Here is a 21585-nt window from a genome sequence, read left to right on the forward strand (position 1 = left end):
TTCAATTGTTTTGAGAACAAAATGTAAAATGTTGTGTTCTATATTTAGTAGTGATGGCCATATTGGACACATCGGCATCAGTTGTTACATAAGTAAGTGTATGCGTGCCTTTGTGATGAGGATTTTTAACGTAGCATTAACTTTTTTCAATCATATCGCTACGATATCTGAATTGTGGCATTTTATAGTGATATCTAGCACTGGAGCATCATTTCGCAGCATGATGTCGCACCCAGTCACATTATCATGACACCAGGCAGACCATTCGTAATACTAACCTCTTAATGCCGAGCACCAAAAAAGCAGCATCAGTACCATTTTTGTAAGTCTTTGGTACGACTCTATCGGAGTTTGAACCCATAACCTCCCGCTTCCGAGTCGGATGCTCTTACCACTAGCCCACCAGCGCGATAACATACTCAAGTAAATACATAATTAAATAAATGCTGAAAATTGATGACTATTTTGTATTTAAGAAGACGTTGTTGAAAACATTCTATTTTGGAGTGTGGATCATTACAGTTTGTTTTTGCAAATTTAGAAATGACACCGTATGAGTAATAGTTCCAAAGATTTTGTTAAATTTGATGTTTTCTTTCAAATTTTGTCAAGTAGAGTTGAACTGTGGTTGAGAGAGTTTGCATTTGTTGCCATATTTAAGGGTGGACAAGTATGATTCTCAAAATAAAGAAATTAGAGCATTTAGAGGGGGATGCTTTCTGTCGAAATTTGACAGGTGCAATAGTGATGTGAATCTTTTTTATAATTAGTTAGTTAATAGCATCGATTTTTGGATCTTGATCTGCATCAGCGAAGATGCGATCATAGTACATGTTCGGTCCAATTATGTTATGTGATTGGAAGTAAACTTTTGTAAAAATATTTTATTTTTAGTAATAGTAGCATCTTTTAAGAATACTAGTAGGAAATGACATTGTATCCTTCCTGGAAAGATCAAGATTGGGCACCATGGCGTGTTCTGTTGCTATTACAATTTCGATTCAAAATGTAGTTACCAAGTAGATGTGCCACATGCAACATATATAATGTGAATTATGAATACAAAAACCTTGACATTCATACATGCACCACGTAGCCTAGGCTAGGTAACTTTAGCTAGACTTTATTGACATAGTAAGGAGATATGACTTCATCTTTGCATTGACAGTATGAGGAATGTGCTCTTAAGTATAGAATTAACATATGTTGTCAAGGAGATAAGCATGCTAATGGTCACGTATTAAAAGCTAAACGATTTATTTTTCATGTGAACTGTATTCATATCAATGTTAACGTTGAATAAACGATCCTTGACAATCATACATACAATCTAGTGGGAAGACATTATGTGTTGACTGCTGATTGTTGCTAGGAACTAAAAGGCTCTATCACTATTTTCTAATGATGGCTAAATATGTATTCAATGATGATAAGTGCCAAACAAAGGAACGTTGTTCTACCCACATAACTATCACTATTTGCTCACATGGCCATCCGGCCAAGTGAGATGATGTAATGGTTCTGCATAAGTGTTGTGTTGTATGCCAACTTGACAGAACCTATTGTGCAATGAAAGCATAAGAGGTTATTACAACTGGTACGGATCTGCTTACAAAAATGGCAACCGTTACCAAAAATAGAAACATCTTATCATACATTTATTCTCAGAAACAACTGTCAATACGTCTGAAGAGATTTTGAGATAGGGCGTTTTCACAAATACAGATACTTTAATTTTGTACAACTATACTAAAACTTTTAAAAAAATAATTTTTCAGAAAAAAAGATTTTTTAAAATTTGCCAAAATTCAAAAGGAATATCCGGGCATAAAGTATGTTCTAGTTATAACAAATGATGCAGATCCAATGCAAAATATTGCAGTTGCTACTTAAAAATAGAAAAACATTAAAATGACCTATCCTAAAAGACGCAAATTAGAATTGGATGAAATCTGACAGGAAGAATCCCGATATGATGGTGGCTCAAGTTTATACCAAAAAATAAAAATCAATCCGTCATCAAGTGTGGTTGCCATTAAAAAAATAATTATAAAATCTTATAAATGACTTGTAAAAATTTGGAAAAAAACTACGATAAACAACATTTTTCCCAAAATGAATACCAATCCAGTTTGTTGTCAAATATGGAAGTTATTACTTAACAGAAAAAGGTTTCATCACCAGCAAGTATCTTACTAACCATATTTATATGCCAACCAGTCTTGTATTAATCTTTTATAAAGATGTTGGCAAGGTAAGAGATTTTATGCTCACTATGGTCTTTAGCTATAATTTTGCATTTTGATATTTCAAAGATAAATGTTTTCACAATAAAACTTTGTTTATTTTAATAAGCAAAAAGTAGCTGAAAATAATAATAATAATAATAATAATAATAATAATAATAATAATAATAATAATAATAATAATAATAATAACGATTGATTGAATATCAAACAGTGTATGATACATTGCACGTAAAATATTGTTTTTCAAAAATGGGATTATTAGAATAACTCTATACTTTTCAAAATTTACAACAATTGTGAAGATTAATGTATCCTGACTTTGATGAATACCGTTTAAATCTTGAATCCTCTTCCTGATCTTGGCATTTTCTTCACCACCACTTGTACTGCAAAGAGTATGTCAAGTTAACCGCATTTGCTATTCCTGTGTAAATAATAAGTTCATTTTTTAGGGCTGTTTCATTGCTCTGGCTCGGTGTTTCCTCCAATATTTGTGCTACCAAACTGCCCTGTTTGCACGTGAGTGTCTCTAAGTACTTTCAGGTAACTTGCCTGGTGCATCGACGTCAATGGACACGAACTGGTCATGGTAAGGTTCATGTTTGTTGCTGCTATTAGTTCCACCGGGCGGACAAATTTGCTCATCGTTTGCGACATCATATGCTTCCATGTAGTTGTTTGCAGCCCCAGCCAATGGTGCATCTTTCGTCGGTGGCTCCAGGTTGATGTCATCATATGCATCATTGTGAGGCACACTGTTGTTGTTTCCATTAGCATCACCCATTGCATAAATCTGCACGTCATTGGTTGCATCAGGTACTTCCACGTAGTCGTTGCCACCATCATCACTACCTTTTGGTTCAGATTTTGTAGGCGGCTCCAAGAAGGTGTCATCATATGCGTAATGGTAAGGCTCAGTTTTGTTGTTGCCATTAGCAGCATCCGTTGGATGAATGTGCACATCATTGGTGGCATCAAATACTGCCATGTAGTCGTTGCCACAATTAGCGCCACCTATAGGTTCAGGTTTTGTAGACATTTCCAGATCGGTGTCCTTATATGCGGAATGGTACTTTGCGGAGTCGACTTGATTAAACTGAGCACAATGAATGTCTATTCTCAGCAAACCTTGCTGCACGTCATGTTCCGCAACAGACACAATATCTGTTATCTCGCTTGCTAAGACATTGAAGGTAGGTCGATCTTGTGGTTCAACTAGCCAACATTTCTGCATAATATTATACCTGAAAAAGATATATGTTTTTAAACAGATTGATTTTAAAAGCAAGAGGCGCAATCAGATCCGATATTACTCAACTGAATGACATTTTCCTAAATTTCGCTAAACTAAACCATAGGCTGTATACATTTATTCCAGTGTTTTCATGGCAAATGTCATTATCAAAATTGTTTTTTTTCGTCAGTTTGTTTTATAAATTTGCATCCATATGAGACGCCACATTTTAAGTATTTGTCATTCTGAAGGGCCATATCGCCGAATGCTTTCTGTCAAAGTTGGTCGAATTCTGTTGGCAAGTTTTTGAGAACGAGTTGTTTGAATGCTTTTCTTCTGTTCTTAATGATGGCGATATATGATGACGAATTTCAATTACTCTTTACATTTTAAGAGACCATCGAGCAGTTGTTGATAAGTAATATCATTAACCAAATGTGTTTGCACATGTGCATTTGTAAATGTATTCCATTAAATGGTGTATTAAACATTATCTATATGTATGTTGGTCTATGTTAACAGCAGTTTGGTCCATATTTGATCCCAGATCAGCATCAATGGTTTCTCTGAAAGGGCACTTTTGGCCGTATAGTTTTTATATTATTTTGGTCAGAATTTGTTCAGCAGTTTTGTTGTTAGTAGAATTTGTTTTCATTGTCTCTAGCTTTACTAACGGCTGTATTATTTTATTGCTGACAAGAATCTATTTTACAGATTTTGAGAGGCTTTACAATTGAATATGTACTATTGCATTTTGTCAAGATTCATTGAGCTGTATCATCGTTTATTGATGGCACCCATGCTATGCGGTGGAATGGCTTCATTTGCAAGCATGCAGGTGTCTTGAACAGAAACGTGTGGGTTTGGATCTTGCCAGGACAATCCCTGATTGGCTGCCATGGTGTGGTTCGAATCTCTTACGATTTCAATTAGAAATGTATACCATGCGATCCAACTAAAATTAGCAGTAGCAAGTAAATTCATCCCATGTGTCATACAGAGTTAATGATTAAAACTAAGATCTTGATGATTGTAAGTAATATGATTGGCCTAGGCTGGTTCAAAAACATTAGAACACATTACTAACATTAGCACACATTGCTAACACAGCACACATTGCTAACACAGCACACGTTACCAACATGTCACACATTGGGAACATAGAGCATGATACCGACAGTATGTCAGACATAATTATCCTGCTATGCTTCTTAACACTCAAATACTGATATACATTTGTTTAGGCCAGATAACTTGCTTATCATATAGTCAGTATCCTATGCGAAGACACAATCCTTTATCTGATTTTGTACTGGAGAGGGACAAATCACTAAAGGCAAGATATCTTCGGAACTGTCTACAATGAACACAATGTTGTAAGTGTCTTCTGGTAGTAATGGTATATGGTGGTGGCAACTTCAACGGTTCATCAAGGTAGTTTTCATGAAACTTAACAACAATACATTCGCCGTACAGATTTTAGAATGTACTAGTGATAATGTTCCAGGAAATATGTTTCACCTCACTGTATTAATATACAATAGTAAGGCGAAATAAAACAAGATTGATTTACATACATAGTGAATACTCAAATCAAAAAGTTAACTGACAATGACTTCATTTTTCTACGATCAAAATAGTGTGCATGAATATTAACTGCATATTATTTTCAAGTTTATAGGTGTATCTGGATACAATATGTTGATAACACAAAAAGAGTACAGAGTATATATGGATCGAAGATACTGAGGATATAATAAAACATATTTTTGTAAATGGATCCAAGATACTGAGGATACAATAAAAGTATCGATGTAAGTGGATTCGACATATTTATTATAAATTTAACGAATAGTTGATTAAACATTATTAATTGAAATACAAAATGTCACCACTTTTGTAATGCACTAGGTGGAATAATCATGTGCATCGATTCAATATATAGAACTTTAGTCGCATTTCAAAGGAGTTCATAACATACATTATTGATTCTATACGTATTTATCACAGTAAAACTTCCACACCATTATTGTATTGCGAAGAAATGACCCTTTAGCCATTGATTTTTACATAGAGAAACTGATTGTCAGACTTTGCTCCACAGATGTATGTTTGAACATGTATATAATGACACTATGTGCCAAACAAACCAAATTCGTTCTGTGCAGCCAAAACTGATTTTTAGCTCACATGGTCATAGGGCTAAATAACCTAAATTATACACTTTTTACTGTTGATTTCAACAGGGACTAAAGAAAGGAAATGTGCTCTGCACATCAAATAATTATGTATAGCTCCCTCGGCCATATGTCCAATTTCGATTATTGTATGACCCTGAGACTGGTGTTTGAGTGACACATGACAACTCGAAGGCAAAAATCCCGGCATACAAGTCTTATCAGCATATATAAATTATACCGATCCTGCGACAAATATGGTGACCATTACTAAAAATAGAAATCCTACACAAACCACTATGATCTAAACAATTAATTGAAACACCTTTAGATGACTATTTTAAATGTGCTGAAATACATTTGACCATTTTTGAAAGTAAATGTCCTGACCTAAACCATCTCAAGTTTGAATAAATTATGGTGATCTTGTATCAAATATTGCAGCTTTGGCGACATCTGCAAGATATAATTTATTCAACTTTGACTAAGAACACAATGAGATGATTACTTCATATGTTATTAATAAACAATCTTAATCAGCCATCAACTTTGGGTAGCATAACAAAATATATAAAAATCATTAAAAGCCTTTTAGGAAACATACTAACCAACCAACCTGAATAATATTTAACAAAATTGGAAAGAAGGCATCCTGGTATAAATGTTTTGCAATTTTATGCAAATGATGGTGATATGCTATACAAAATGGCTGTTTTAAATCAGATAACAAATTGCATTGCTAGCAAGCATCAACCTAAAAAAATTATGCCGATCTTTTCTTTCACACGAATAATGTTGAGTAATCGAAGGCTGAATATGGCATCTAATTGCTTATTTATGTCTTTGTTTGCAAATTACTTCTTTAATAATATCTCTGTATAGGTTTATACCTAAGCTGTGTATACTCTACTACTACTTCTACTACTATTACTGCTACTATCACTACTACTACTACTAAATATAATAATAAGTTGTACATGAAAAATATTGAAAATTGTATTTACATAATTGGTTTAGGTTATATTTATGTCCAACAATGGGGCTACCAGATAACAACTGTGAAGGCTTTTGTCTCTTGACTTTGATGAATGCCATTTAAATCTTTCCGCCATTGTCATGGCCTCTCTTTATATTGTACCAACTGATAGATTAGTTACTACACCATCAGTTATGTTACCATGTAGATTTATGTAGCTAACATCATGTATGCAGTTGCTATGGTCCTTGACAGTATGTACTTGCAGGTATTCCTGACTAATAATACCACATGATGACTGAATCTCTGTCCCACACTTTAAACGTATTGGTTCCAGAAGACCATTATGTGCATAGTCCTTAAGGGCTGGTCCTTTGCCATGGTAAGGTTAATACTTATCCTCATGATATGGGCCACCCTGTAGTTTAAGTTGGACATAAGTGTCACTAAGTAGTTCTAGGTAATAAATGACTGATGCATTGATGTTAAGTGCAATTCATTTTGCACATGGGTGTCACTAAGTTGTTCAATGTAACACGTGACTGATGTATTGATGTGAAGGGCCATTCAGTTTGCACATTGGTGTCACTAAGTAGTTATATCTAACAGGTGACTGAGGATATGATGTGAAGTGCAATTCAGTTTGCACATGGGTGTCACTTAGTAGTTCTAAGTAATATATGACTGATGCACTGATGCGAAGGTCATTTATCTCATCATGGTAAAACATCATGTTTTTCTTTTCTATTGTGACCACCTGGTAAACACATTTGTACATCTTTGGCGACATCAAGTACTTCCATGTAGATGTTGTCCAAATAGTTTTGATATTGCAACACCACCTTCTGGTTCAGGTGTTGCAGTTGGCTCCATGTGGCTTCATCATAAAACTATTGGTACGGTGCATGCTTGCCAACCTTTCTGGATTAAATAATACATTTTAAAACATATATCACAATAAGGCTTGAGACTGTTGAACTAGCTGACATTTGCCTGACAACCAAATGAAATATTTCTTGATTAATAAATTAGGTCTATATACATTTCCACCAGTGTTCGCATTTGCATATCTCATAAGCGAATTGTGTTGAAGGCTTTTCAATTGTTTTAACTTCATCAATGTTTGATAACACATCATCAGTTATGGTACTGACATAATTTATTCCTCACTGCTTTCTGTTAAAGTTGGTCTATTTTGTCGGAAACATTGTATAAAGTTATTATAATATTTTTCTCGCTAGAAATTGTGGCCTTACATAACTAACATTGGACTAACTGTGTACAGATAAAAATCCTTTAAGCTATGATAATTTCTGAAAAGCTGGTCCAATGCTTTTGAATGGTTGTTGGCAAGAAAACATTAATTCTTCTGCTAATTTTAGCATCATTTGCTGCGTTTTATGGCGATCAAACAAAGTCAACAAATGTCTAAATTTCTTCTGTCAAGTGTGGTCACCTTATATTGTGTGGTGTATAATATGAATATTACTTAAAATGGTGGCCTATTTGATAGGATATTGGCAGCATGTGTAACCGTCTGAAAGGCACCCAAATGTCTGTCAAATTTGGTCCTCTTCTTCTCATCAGTTTTTTTAATTAAGTTTGTTTAAAAGTTTTTTGAAGGCAGATTGGCATCTTTTTGTATGTCTGAAATGATTTCATGGCAGAATGTTTGCTAGTCCACTTTAGTTAAAATTAATTACATTCCTGTTCTTATTTATTTTCTGTAGATATTCTTGTTTCAGCAGCAGGAGAGGCGATACTTCACACATATACTGCCATACTAATCTATGTATACGTTACGCACAAACAACATTATTCAGCTATACTGTCAGCGTATGTCATTTGTTGATTGTTAAATTCACTATTTATATTATCAGCATACTTCCACTTAGCATTACCAGTGGGGTGTGTATACCAGAGTTGTCTGTACAGCATCTATATTCCTTTGGATAAATCATCGTGTCACACATATCAACATAGCTGTGAACACATATGAGAGGTCCAAAGAGAGCAATTTATGTAAAGTCGACATTCATCTACAGTCAGTCACTCAGTTAGGTTGCGATGTCATCTGAAACGTGGCAAAATACCAGGGATAATTAGTATGAATATTGCGGTGTCAATAAAATCTGTAAAATAAAAATTGTTTATAACCATCAATGCAAGTGATAACCATGTCTTTCACTAGTGGGTGCATAATTATTTTCCCAGATAAGTTTTTGTTTTATTGTGAACACATTCGAGACAGTTTTTTCATTTTCATTTAGCTTATCATATTGACATATCTGTTTTTATTAGGCTTATCATATTAATATGTTCCTTGGTTTTTACATCGAGATATTTAATCATTTTCATTAGAACTGTTATACTGATGTCCCATTTCTTGTGCATGTCATATGTATAAGGTTATACATTTTTCGGTTACTATTTTGTCAACCAGATGACGTGAAAATCGTTATCATTATTTGGCCAACATATATTAACACTCATTTGCTTCAAATGCATTGTGGAACTTCGTTAATATTTTGATGCTGCTTAGTATGAAGTTACATGTTGAGGTGTATCTTGCAAAGAGGCGCTTTGATTAGAAATTAGTGAGGAGTATAAGGGTTTAGTGAGAAACTTTCAAGGCCCCTTGGGATGATGAATTAAAGGTGTTATATTTTAGTAACATCAACAAAATTTAATGGAGGATTGGCATGATGTTGTATCAATTTAGAAACTCGTTCAGTAAAAATTCTGACCGATTTGGTTGTTATTTGTTTAGTGGTTTTTGAGTAGAGACCATGCGAACTACTACTGGTAAAGCAATGCCAGTGTCTCTCCACTATAATTAATTAATATGATTCAGCTGAGTAATGTGCATAACATATATTCACATTCGAAAATAGAAAATATGTATATGAGAAGATTGGTTGTAAGGAAACAGTGTTTGATACCCTCAACGAGATTTACTTTGCAATCGGAAGACAATTGTGCGGTTAACAGATTGGATTTTTTATTCTAATTCACTTCATCATAAAATCCATAGATAACAATATAACTAGTCTACGAAGAATTACACTGAAAAGATGGTGACCAAGTGACATTGTGAAACATCCTAGAAACTAATGAACATTCCCCAATAATCCAACGAAACTTTAGTGGCTGCATTGTGATAATGCTGCACGACCCGGGAATGTAGGCTATACTCCTGCTCTAAACCCCACTAAATCAAACTGAACCTTTTGAAGCCGAAGTGAATCACAGGATTTCGTGTCATGATCTGGTATATAAAACTTGATGCGATGCTTTTGCAGAATGTTATCCAGGTAGTAGGAATTCTCAGAAGATGTAGGTGGCTCTGACGTTCAACATAACTGTGTCCATAACTTTGACACTAACACTGGGACTAATGTTAATACCATGCGAGGATGGCCTTAATTGGTATACTGTATCATTACATGTGAACCTCAGACATTTCCTCAGGGACTTATGGATTGGAACATGGATGTTTCACACCTTTAAGATCAAAGCTAATAGGGAAATTTCTTCCCTAATGATGTTGAGTATCAAATGCTTCCATTCTGAACCTATGGTGCCTGAATCAAATATTTGAGAGATATTAGAATATTGTCTGGTCAAAGTATGCTACTAGGCATTATCACCAAGATAAGTATAGAGCTAATGCCTGGCGAGTATACATTTTAAGATGTCTCTACTGCCCTATAGCTGATGAAGAGGTATATACCTTGCTGCAAAACAACTCTGAATTTGTCCCCCATGATGCCGGTAACAAAGACGGCTCTTAATGGATCTCTTGCGATGTCAGTAACAAAGACAGTTCTAACTGGACACCCTACAAAATACATCACTGAATGGAGCCACTGTGTTGCCTATAATAAGGACAGCTTTGAATGGGACCCCTGGGATGACTGTAACAATGCCATCTCTACATGGGTGACTTGGGATGACTGTAACAATGACAGCTCTGAATAAATCAGTTGGAATGTCCGTAAAAAGTCAACAATTATTGGGTCTCCTGAATGGATCCCGGGATGCTTGTAACAATGAAAGCTCTTAATGAGTCACATAGCACACCTGTAACAATGACATCTCTAAATAGGTCCCCTGCGATGCCTCTAACATAGACAGCTCTGAATGGGTTGCTTGCAGTTCCTTTAAATACACATCTCTGAGTTGGTCTCCTTGGATGCAAGTAACAATGACAGCTCTTTACAATGGGGAAAGGACACGTCATATCACCTGGATGCGCTTGAAGACAATTTGTAAGACAATAACACTTCAGTGCAAAGACTTAATATGTAGTTAGGATGAACATGGCATCATTTTCAAGGGTATTGTTAGCATGGCTGCATTGTCTTTGAGGGCTGACCAATAATGAATAGTATAACTGCAACTGAGCCGATTCTTATTTATCTACCTTCTATCATCAGCATCACTTTGGAAACATATGCTTCTAGAATAAAGGGATGTTTGACCGTTTTACTGCTTGGATATCTAGTTTTTATTTTGCAACTATCAATGAGCTCTAAGATATTGGGCTTGTCCAAGATTTACCTCTTTCGTGGCCTATTTACTAATTTCCTCTACGTGACCGTGGAAGAGCGGGTTACATGACATTGACTGATATTAATGTTAAGTTCTACTTTATTGAGTTCCTGGTGAAAATTGAATGTAAATATAGAGGCATCCATTCCACAAGCTGCAGCTTCACTAAATATATTATGCCTTTATATTAAAACACATTTTTATACTGCATTATTGACTATGGGATAAAAGACAAAATATAAAAATTGGTATAGTTTCGTACAGTTTGTCTGGACAGTACTGAGTCTGAGAAAGTCTTCTCCCTTTCCGGAGGTACCGCACGATGTCCCAGTTGTCAACTTCATAATATGGAGTTAATCCTCTTGTCACCAATTCCCAAAGAACGATCCCATAAGACCACTATAAAGAACAGAAAATACAAATTACACCATTATCGTTGTTTTACTTTAGAAATATGTGGGTAATACTTATGAACATGTCAGTCAGTATCAATTGAACAAATAGCAATGAAGATGATTTCCAAGAAGGCAAATCTGTACGTATATAAATATTGTGGTACAAATGAAAGGCAATACACACTAAGGTATTACAAAATTCTGAATATTAGTGCACTGGATAACGCTTGGATACCAGTGAATAACAGATAAGCTGGCAGTATTGCAGAATATATGGCAACATTTTAGAGGTATTAACATCTCCAGTAACTCTATCAAATGTATCAGCAGGTACCAGGACGGTCAGACATTTTGCGTCGAAACAATAATGCAAATAAAACAAATAGACAGTCCGACTACATATAAATTATTGAGGTCTCTGCTAGTCTTTTCCAATTCAAACTTGTTTCGCCTGAATTGCATGTTCCATCAACTGGAACAAGTTCATTTAAACATTTCTAGTCGGCTCTGTTGATATTTGATGAGAGGCATAAAGAAAACAACTTTGCAGTATAAATGTCCAGTGACTCTAGCAAATGTATGAGCAGGTACCAGGACGATCAGACCTTTTGCATCGAAACAATCATTCAAATAAAACAAATTGACAGTCGGACTTATTCGAAATAGTTGAGGTTTCTGCTTCTCTTTTTTTAATTCAAACTAGTTTCCCCTTAATTCTGTTTTCTAGTCGGCGCTTTTGATATTTGGTGAGAGGCTTAAAGAAAACAATGTTACAGTATAATAACACATTCAGGAATTTTTAAATATCCCTCATCAACCTATCATGTTGAATTTGAACCGTAAATGAGATGATAACTACCTCAATCCATAATATAAACCCACTGAAAATTTTTACTTCAAAATTATCCCAGTGTATGTCTTAAATATTCAGATGCCATTAATGCCGAAAGATACATTGACAAGAGTCATTTGAACAATTCTAATATAACTGGGGGATTACTCTACTATCGTATTAGGATGCTTTGTGTTTTTGTCTGTTTGTCAATTAACGTTCCCACTTCCTTTCTGGATCCAAACTCCAAAATTGTTAAAGATACATCAATGCAAGCTTTTCACAAATTATACTAGTGTTCAAAATGTGTTGATTCAGTTTCAATTTCCTCCCTGGTTCAAATGTATGGTTGATAACTGATACACATATAAATCTGGAAGTGCCTTTATGTGTAAATCAGATTTATACTAAACAAATACATTTGTCCTTTAAAATGCCTCAATTTCAGTATTTTAAATATTTTGCCATCTATGCATCCAGCTATTACTCACGCTTGTCTTTTCAGAGGATAACTCCAAAACTATTCAAGGCAACAATGTTTTGCCCCCAAGTGGTTGCATGGTGTGCATGCTACTCACTATGAATTTGTCCTTCCGTAACCTATTTAAGTACAATAGCACAAGAACATTACATTTAAAGACATAAACGTTGCAGAGTTTATTAATTGTTGCAGAGAGTAATCTTTGAACAGTTTATTATGGTTATTAAAATATGGCATATTTAGATTTTCAGACACTACAGTAATATTTCAAATGTGTATAATATTTGTAATTTTCTTGACAGTTTTAACGCTATTAACGAAATAATGAAAAACAAATGAAATGTGTAAAACATACTTGAATTGATTTTAGCAGGCATGCTTTAATTGATTTTGAGTGGGCATACTTGAATTGATCTTCAGTAGGAATATTTGACTTGATTTTCGTTAGGCATACTTGATATAATGTTCCATAGGCATAATTGAATTGACTTTCAGAGCCATACTTGACATGTTTTTGAAGCCATTAATGCAATTTGTTAAGCTTTTCTACCAATATTTTAAAGTTTTGGAACTTGGGTGTTTTTGACATAAATCTTGTTAACATGGTTAAGCAATATAATCTCAGACAGACAAACGAATTTAGGACTTCATATTTTGTTTTTGTTTTTGTATCTAGAAAAACTGATTATATTTTCGTTACAGTGATGTTTCGTTTGCTTTTTTTACTCAACTTTAGTTCATTTTGACTTAAATTTTCTTCGGGACACATTCCAGGATTGAATTCTTTAGTACAACCACCTCAGGTGCCAATATAACCTGTTCATTAGAACAGGCTGTGATGACTCATCATCTTGTACATTGCATTTTAAAACACAATATCACCAAACTAGCATAATTATCTCGCGGTTGAAAATAACCCAGGTCAAGATGGCAAATTTGTAAGGGCTAATTTGAGAAAATAATGCAGGTCAATATATTAAATTGATTTCAAACATAGGCGAAAATAAATTTAATAAATTGATGACAGATGTTAACCAAAATGATATTTTCTGATTAAAGAGGTCAAACGGCATTAAAATACTAATATTATGCACCTAAATTGAAATATATATTATTCAAATGAAATTGAAAATTTAATCCCATCAGTGATTTCTGCTGGTAACCCAAAACATACCTCTGATAACTGTTTCTCGACCCTTTCAGATTCAGAAGTATAAAGCTAAAGCATTGTCTCTTCCTTTATTTCTTAAAACGCAGAACATGCTAGCCAAAATAACACACCTGATCTCTGACTGGTACCTTGCAATTATCTGCCCTTATAAAATCATTACACCTGATATTTGACTGGTACCGTGTAAATATCAACCCTTATAATATTTTTTACACCTAATCTCTAAATGGTACCTTGCAATTATTTGCCCTTATAATATCTTTTGACTTGATCTCTGACTGGTACCTTGCAATTATCTGCCCTTATAATATATTTCGTGTTTTCTCTTATCAATATTAGCTAAACGTTTTTCTGAAATATATTTAATAAGTTTGGGATGAACATCCCATTTTTATTCCTAGCAAAGATCTTTATATAAGCATATTGGCTTGTTGCTAAAATTTCCTATTACTTTATGTTATACGTTTACTCGTAGGTAATTAATATTTGTACCACATCTGACTTTGAGCTGTATGTTCTTTTTTCCATACTCTCTGGTGCCATCCACCTTATGGGGAGTTTGGTTTTCTTGTTGTCACTGCTGTAGTACTCCCTCTCGTAAATTTCCCTGGATAGTCCAAAATCTGCTACCTTCACATTTAATTCTTTATTTAACCTTTTAAATAAAATCATTCCCACAGAAAGATCAAAAAAGCATAATTAAAATATATTACAATGACTTTTTAGTTATAATCCAAGCTGTAGAGCAAAGAAGCAACATTAGTCATGCTATTTACTATATTATCTAATCAATGAAGAAAAAATAAAAGAAAGTTACACTATTTTCTGAGAATAAAGAACGGTAGTATGATCTCCTATCATGCCAGTTGATTTGCATTTTTTCATCTTTACAATTTTTCCAACTCTTTTGAAATCAGTGCATATCATCTTGAAATACTACAAAGTTGTATGTACATCTCAAAGCTTTTACCATTGTTTTTTAATGTTTGTTATATTCTTAGAGTTCAACGTTCAATTAGCACTATATAGTTGGGATTGTACTGGTGTGATGGAAAACCCTTTTAATGTGATCATCTTTTTTTTAACAGGTTTTGATCTCTTACGTTGTTTTAAAAGCATAAACTTGTAACAGAATCAAAACCGCTTAATGGTTATATAAGAAGTAATGTGAGGTTGTATATTGTTAGTAGGGCTTACATGCAGTTTCTGGCAGCTAAGTCTGTGGACAAACTTGTGATCTGATAGGTATCCCATTCCTTCCGCAATACCGAGCCCAAAGTAAATTAGATCTTTAACAGTTGGTATCTGAAAGACAAAAATATATATAAATTCAAACTTTTAACTATAACGGTTTGACTCCTTTTAACACAATAAAAAAAATAAAGTTGTATCATTGCTGAAAGTATTGATTTCTAGACTGTTATAGGAACAACGGAGTGAACCTTTCAGAATCCAATCAAGCCAATTTTCAAAAGTAAATGCGTGATATCATGCATGGTAAATATCAAAAGCACAATACAAAAATTGATATTATATGAGGCAATTTTTTATTTTTATTTGGCAATGACTGAAAAAATTGTCATAGATAAAAGAACTGACCTGGCAGATATCAAAGATGCTGCATATTTTAGAAGGTAATCTTAAAACATGTCTCTGTAGATAGTGCCAAAACAAAATAAATTCAGCAAAAACTAGAAATATATAAGAGGAAGCAATACACTTTACCCAAGCAAGACAAACCAAGGGTTAAGGTGAAAAGCTTACATTTGTATCATCCCTGATGTAGGACAGGAGGTCACCATGCTCCATAAAAGGAAGGACCATAAGCGGTATATCATTCCGTCCTAGGCATATCCCATAAAGTTGTAGCAAATTGGGGTGGTGGAACTCTTTCATTATCATAATTTCCCTTAGGAATGCATCAACGTCGATGTCACGTAGATTTTTTTCTGTGAAACGTGCAAACAAAAATGAATAAATGGACAAATGACTATATGTCATGAATCGCTTAATTCTGCATAACATGACCTACACATAATGGTTCCATAAATAATGTTATGAGTCATGGGATCTAAAGTAGTACTTAGACCAAATTTACTATTTAGTACCGAAACACGCACAAATCATGTATAATTTACCAGTCATTCAAAAAAATAAAAAAACCCCACACAATCAAGCTTTCAACTACATTAGTGACATTTTTTTTCTTTGTACTATGATGTAAAACAGTAATATGCAACAATTAAAATGAATCAGCAAATAGTACTTATGTAAAGATTTAAAGCAGCCACAATTGCTTGTTATATGATGTACATTTAAAATAAAAATATTTTTAAAATCACTCAGTATTTTATAAAACTTTAGGGTAACGTATTTTATAAAACTGTGAGTCGTTTATTACATGTAAATGCGTGTGCACATCCGCTCCTACCCAATATAGTGCAGCTACAATTTAAAACAATTACAACTAGTAATGCCTCTTGCTGCAAGTTACAAAGAGGAATAACTCTTATACAAATCAGGAAATAAACCTTAGCATGAACTAATTATCACTAAAATCCACGAGTAACTTGAAAATTAATTGCAATCAAACGATTGTGTCATAGAGTACAGTCGTCTCTACATAAAAAAGAGCAATAACTCTTACTAATATAGTGCGAGTACAGCGACTGACCAATATGCACATATTCAGATAATGACCATGTGTAGTTGTTATAATTGGTCGGAGGTCATAGCTCAAATCCAAACATAGCCCTCAAAGCAAACGCTAAGCCACCAATGAACTATAGCTATTACCAATGTAATAATGCCATTCATTTACATTTCACATCTGGTAATCCTAACCTTGACATATTGATCACAGGCTTTATAACGAACTTCCTTAAATTTAACCCATCTATACAGTTGATACAATTTGGGGGCAGCAAACATGAGAAAACATTGTCATTTGATGTTGAACTTCAAATGACAAGTTAGCTTATGTGTCTTGACCAATATAATTGGATGAATATTGGATACAAGAAACTGACTTATCAAACAAATGGAAAAAAACCACAAAACAAATATGTTATGCGCACTGATAACTGGGAGATTCACATATTATGATATACTAAGCAGAATTAATCAAATTGTGATGTACTGACAATCATTATCCTTGTTTACAAACATAAGGAAATACCTTTATTCCCCTAAATACATCTCATGTGAAACAAATCTTTCATGTCTCGAAGTCTGTGTACTTCTAAACATATTTGAGCATTCAGGAAACATTTAACCAATTGCCTCTGATAATCATTATTCTCTTCTGTCTGTCTGTTTGTTTTCTCTCTCTCTCTCTCTCTCTCTCTCTCTCTCTCTCTCTCTATATATATATATATATATATATATATATATATATTTATATATGAATGTATCAAGGAGATCACGTAATATGTACTCCAAAGTCTCCTGGTTAATATTTTTGTTTAGAAAATTATGATTATGATCTGCGGGCAATTATATTACATGATCTTGGTCGTGAAAAATTATTCGTTTGTGTTTTAAGATCTTAGCTAAATGAGTTGTGGCATTGTTATGTCCAGAAATTCATTTGGGCTTTGTTTGTTTTTTTTGTAAATAATTTAATTCAATTGATTCTTCTTTGGAAAGAGAAAGTGCTCTCCACAAATAACATTCTTGGAATATAAAACTTGAATTTAAGCTCAAATTGTAACTAAGTATACACGCTTCAAGTGTATTATTGTCAAGCATCAAGTCACTGTTGTTACATTCCCACGACACGGTCACCATAGATGCATCAACACTTTCAGGGTTGGAATTAATTTGCATTTTCACTAAACGTTTATTCAGAACTTTAATTATTAGGACTTGTTCTATAATTGTATGATTATTTCGGATTTAATTCGGAGTAAAGTAATTTGTTTTCTCTACGTTTTCGCTTTGTTTTCTAGGGAATAAATTACTTGTTGAATTTTGAAAAGCTTGTTGCTTCTAACTCTTTTCTGTTGCTTATGGTAAAAAGACTATGGTACTAAAATATTGGTGGACACACACACACACACACACAAACACACACACACACACAAACGTCACACTTACCAAGGTATGGACAGACCGCAGCCAAACAGGTTGCTTCCTACTATCACAGTTGGGGCAAACAGATTACATGGTAAGGTTATTACTCTATACCAGATGATGACCATGACATGTACAAAGTGTTGCAAGGGCTGCCAATAACAATTATGTAAACATACATGTCTATCCATATACACATCTACAGCTAATGATCCCTGTTTAATAGGGATTTTTCATGGCACGTTGATATTAACAATGTCAGAATTCAAAGTATACTGTTACACATTATATTGAGCTGCCTGTCAAATGGTCAATACAACTGTTGAAACAAGTGGTACAAAAAGGTCTGAGATGTCAAGCTGCCGATATCTCCCTAATAGTCAAATGTAAGTACTGATATCTCCCTAATAGGCAAACGTGAGTGCAGATATCTGTAAAATCTGGCTCAGTAGGATAGTTTCTGGAGACAATATGAAATGTTATTTAAGTAATTCCTTAACTGTTTCAACATGTGTTGTATCTTTATCAATGCTTGATAAAACATATGAATTATTTTTCAAGTATTATACTATCTCTTGGCCAAGAATATAAAAGTGTAGTTTGAATCACAAACATCAGAATATCTAATGATGAGGATAAGTCTATTGTACAGTTTTATCAAAACTAACGGTGAAACAAGCTAAGGATAGAGCTGAATCTACTGAACTGTTTCAAGTATAACTAATGGTGAGACTACCTAATTACTGAGGTGAGTCTAATGACTATAGCCCCATGCTAACATTAAAGATGAGTAGCAATAACAGGTTCTTCAAAACGCACCCTCATCATTCCAGACATATTTGTTATACGATTGGCAATACTTGCATCTAGGACACACTAGGTATTACAAGATGTCCTCTCGTGAATCATATTTAACCATCAAGTATGCAGTAGATGAAACAATTATAAAGATTGTTGCATATAAAGCTTTAAAGGGCATTCAATCAGTATCATTTCCTTTTAGATCCAACAAGATTTTATATAAATATTTTAGTGAGTATCCCATGGTGATAAAACCCTCCATTCAGGAAGAATAGTGATGAATTGTTTTCAAGATGGGCACATTATTGGTGATATCTGATATTGAAGCAGAATCATTTTCATTTGGGGACCGACTGTCCTTGTGGCGAATGTGCTTATAAAGTCTTATGGCAATCTCTAAGTAGTTTAGTTTTAATAGCGATAGCAATCTTGTACTACAAGATTAAAGACAAACATCATGCCATCCATCAAGCTCTTTGGTCTTTGACGGTAGAGCTAAATCTCAGAAAAGTCCAGTTAGTCGATTTCAAAAGAAAGTATGTAATATATTGCATCCAACTATAACTAATTTCAAACAAGTAGCTTCCAAAATGTGTGGTCATCATGCAAATCTGACGACGATGATCATTGATGTAATAAGGTTCAGAGCAATCCATTGAAACCTGTAAGTGTAGTTTTCACAAATATCTGTCTTACATTGTACCCTGCTATATGTAAATAAAGAACATTAATGTATACAAGTGATGGAGACACGTTATTTGTCAGTATGCGCACTTCCATATAACTGCGAAATAAAGTACCAAGTTTCTCAGAGTTGTATCAAGAGAAGAAACAAGCTGCATTCACACGATTTGATCATCCATCGCTTAATGCTGCTTGACAACAAATATTGCATAGGTAACAGTGTTTATCGTCTTCTAATTGCGATTATGATATGAAAAAATATCACTGTAAAATAAACTGAAACTAACGGAGTTACAAGATTATATCATGCGCTATATTAAGCTCTATGTCACATGTGGCATTAACTCTAATACATACTGGAAGAGTAATGTGATTTATCGGTATTAGCATCCTTAATGAAGACTGCAATATCTATTAGGTCTCAAAGGGATCCAACAGCAACAAAAAAAGCATGCGAGACTAATTACATTCGCAAGATACAGTCGGTTATCACCAAAATTCAGCAACACAACACAATGGTCAATAACTCATACGTAAGTTGTGAGAATACATTGATTTATTATGGTAATGTCAACCCTATTACTAAATATGATCCATATAAAACTATGAAGCTAATTGCTATGAAAATGATGTCAAACGGTGCTTTCAGCTGCTTGCCAAATAGGGAAGTAATACTTCTCCAAAATAAGGGAGGACAGTGGTTATCGTATATCTTTATTTTCTAGTAATGGGCATTATAATTGAAATTTATTGACGGGGGAATAATGACCGTATGCGAAAAGATTATAGAGTACTTACTATGAAGAGTTTTAATGGCCACAAGGATGTCCACTTTACCGCCAAGCAGAGTTATGTATCCTTTCAAGACACACCCAAAATGACCTGAAACGATGAATATGAGATAACGTTTTTTTTTTTTTGGGGGGGGGCGGGGTCAAAACAGATACATTAATAAAGAAAAAATGTTGGATTGAAAATAGTTGGAAGAGCCTAAAATGAACAGCAGATATTGAATTAGGCAAAAATGTCATAATACATATCCAACACCATCTTATGTCATAGTGCATAACCAGCACCATAGGGTGTCATAGCACATAACAAACACCATATTATGTCAGTTCATACTCAATACAATCTGATGCCGTAAGCATACATGCAACACCATCTGATATCATAGTGCATCACCGGAACCATTTGATGCTATAGTGCATAACCAGCATCATCTAGTGTCATAAGTTCACAACCGATATCATGATGTCACAAATTAATGACCAACACCAATCGATGTCGAAAGCGCATAACCATCACTATATGATATCATAAACTCAAAAAGCAATATTATGATGCTGAATACTCGAGAAAAATGTCAGCTGAAAAGTCAATAAAATGATTACAACTGATAATAGAATGGGCTTATTTTTCTGTAAGACATCAAACACGAAAAGAACTAATATTTAGACAATATCAATTTGCCATATCTTATAGGTGTTAATTAAGTGCTCAAGCACAAAATATAACATATATAACATATATTGCAGATTATGTTTCTACCATACGAGACATTATAGAAAAGCTGTTTTTAAAAATGAATTTGTCAAGAAAATTATGTTTTTCGGATGAAAATATTCTGACAAAATTTTCAGCAATATATTTCAAAATCAAAAGCTATTTTAAACTACGCCATTGATCATAATGGAATATTTTGTTATGTTTATCTATATTCATTAACTCCTGGTACATGATTGTATCCCATTTTGTAATATTTATTCAAGGTTGTAAATTGTATCGTCAGTTAGATTTTGCCTACGTGATCTTGGTCTATTCAGAGCATTCAAGTAAATAATCTATAAACAGATGTCAATGTATGTGTTGACAATTACAAATAATAATCTTGATCATAAGACGTCATGATGAGTTTGGGTTAATTTATCATTGGCTGATGGGGTTTAGATGGCTA

At 33.9% G+C, this 21585-nt stretch overlaps 1 pseudogene across 1 annotated transcript; it reads right to left on the minus strand.

Annotated features, from left to right (window-relative positions):
* Positions 1 to 2707: 2707 nt before the first annotated feature.
* LOC149803955 (hepatocyte growth factor receptor-like) lies at positions 2708 to 21191 on the minus strand (annotated as a pseudogene). Its single transcript, XR_016420296.1, has 7 exons — positions 21185 to 21191; positions 20427 to 20510; positions 15834 to 16018; positions 15267 to 15374; positions 14562 to 14724; positions 11453 to 11589; positions 2708 to 3493 (listed from the first exon to the last, which is right to left on the minus strand). The product of XR_016420296.1 is annotated as a hepatocyte growth factor receptor-like (transcript).
* Between the last annotated feature and the right edge of the window lie 394 nt (positions 21192 to 21585).

This window comes from Sinohyriopsis cumingii, chromosome 3, assembly GCF_028554795.1.
Source record: "Sinohyriopsis cumingii isolate HCF-2022 chromosome 3, ASM2855479v2, whole genome shotgun sequence".
NCBI lineage: Eukaryota > Metazoa > Mollusca > Bivalvia > Unionida > Unionidae > Sinohyriopsis > Sinohyriopsis cumingii.